Genomic DNA, 2,155 nt, shown 5'->3' with positions numbered 1-2,155 from the left:
TATCAATAACATGAGCTCAAATGTGGGAAGGAAAAGGAATGATGATTGAGAAAAGCCAGTACAAATAATGTGAGGGTAAAAAAAGAATAGAACAGAGTTTCATCTCTTTTATTACAATAAGTCTTTATTTTCAAAATACAGATCATTTCATACTGCTCTCCATTATCCCTATAAATTCCTGAATCTATTGACTATATGAAAAGTTATTATATTTTAAAAGTCTCCTATCAGTATCAAAATAGGTATTCTATATTAAATTATTCTCAGAGGTGTTGCTACTAGTTTAGAATTCTAAATGCCATAATTAAAATTTTCAACCTTCTCTATTTAAAAAATCATTGTTTCTACATTGAACTAGAGATAAGAAGCCACTACTTTTTATGTCTTAGTTTTCTTCTCTAAGAGTCAAGCATGAGCATTCAGATTCGCATTTCCTGAGCCCCTTTACTTGCTTTCAGGAGTTTGAGAGCTAATCAGTGTTAAGAAAGAGTTGGATTCGGCTTTTCCCCTCAGTGGGACTCAGGAGGTCTGGAAATTGCTCATGGTATTGTCTGTTTGAACATATTTCAGTTTTTTGAGGAGAGGCTCCAAAAGTTTCCATTAGATTCGCAAAGGCATCCTTAACCCCAAATAAGTTTAAAATTGTGGTCCCCATTCCTTCTCTGAATTCTGGAGTGTATCTCTGCACCTGTAAAGAAGTGGTACCTTTGTTCCACGTCTTTCTCTACCTGTTGGAGATGCGGTGGAGGCTGGAAGAAAGACTATGATAGGGTTGGCTGTGGACAGGAAGGGGTGGAGTGGTTAGCCATCTCACCTCCGAGGCACCTGCCATTCTGATTCAGCCTGGGCCTCCCTGACATTTCTTCACTCAGCATTTCAGGTTCTCCGTCTGTGAAGTGGACGTTTCAGGCAGGAAAACACTACCTGGCCCTTTTCAGCAAGACCTGTAATTTTATTTTATTTATTTTATTTTATTTTTTATTTTATTTATTTATTTTAAAGTTGACACACGTGGGGCACCAGTGTGGCTCAGTTGGTTAAGCCTCTGACTCTTGGTTTTGGCTCAGGTCCTGGGATCGCTATTATGGTGTCTGTGACTTAATCATTCAATAACTGGAAGCCTGTATCTCCCACTCCCCTTCACCCATTTTGCCCATCCCTCCACCCCCTCTGGCAGCCATCAGTTTGTTCTCTGTATTTAAGAACTGTGTTTTAGATAATGACTTACGCCCAGGAGTATACTAAACTCTGTTTCCTGAGGGCAGGAGCCATCTTTCTTCTTTTGGGAGTCCCCCCCCCCCCCCCCGCCGCCCCACACTCTCTTGTAGTGAGCTTCACATCTAGTAAGTATCTCATAAAAGTTATTGAGTTAAGCGTAAGAATTAGATATGTGTTACACTGTGTGTCTGCCAGGTCACTTGGGATTTATATAAAATCCTGTTTCTCTGATTTATAAAACAAACGAAATTTCCCTTGGGCTTCAAGTACTGCAAAGTAACAAATTCAATTAAATCTAGCAGCAAATTTCTCCGTAGATAAAAAAAAAAGCACAATCATACTAAGGAATTCTTTTCACCTAACACAAGAATTAACTGTATACCTGCTAGAATTCCCTGCCTTCAATTCTTCTACAAACCTAGATGTGTGAACATGTCCACAAATACAACGATCCACAAAAAATGGCCAACCTTAGATCTGTGAGATTTAAATCAAGGAATAATTATATTTTATTGTTGGTTATAGTTGATGTTTAACATGATACATCCACCTAATGTTACATACTTAGTTGGCTTTTGTTCTTGTAGCTTTTCTTCTAAGAGTGCAAAGACTCAAATAAACTACATTAAATCTTCTAATCCTGAGGAATGGATAAGAAACACAGAAACAGAAGGAAATTAAAAGGGAAGGAGATACATAGAGTCCAAGTGCTTTATCTTATGTTACCAAAACTATTTGCTGAGCCCCTAAGGCAGGCTCTGCGCCAGGCAGAAGAACAACACTGAGTAAGACAAGGATCACGCCCTCAACCACTGGGGACACAAATAACTAAAAAGTCAAACGCATAAAAACAGAGTAGAACGATGGTTTCCAGGAGCTGCGTGTCAGGAGAAGTGGGGAGAGGTTGGTCAAATGGTACAGACTTTTGTTATGAGAT

Source organism: Eumetopias jubatus, unplaced genomic scaffold, assembly GCF_037043125.1.
Source record: "Eumetopias jubatus isolate StellerSeaLion01/CBP00866 unplaced genomic scaffold, mEumJub1_p1.0 scaffold_14, whole genome shotgun sequence".
Classification (NCBI taxonomy): Eukaryota; Metazoa; Chordata; class Mammalia; order Carnivora; family Otariidae; genus Eumetopias; species Eumetopias jubatus.
The sequence above is the reverse complement of the archived record's forward strand: the minus strand, read 5'-3'. Positions refer to the sequence as shown.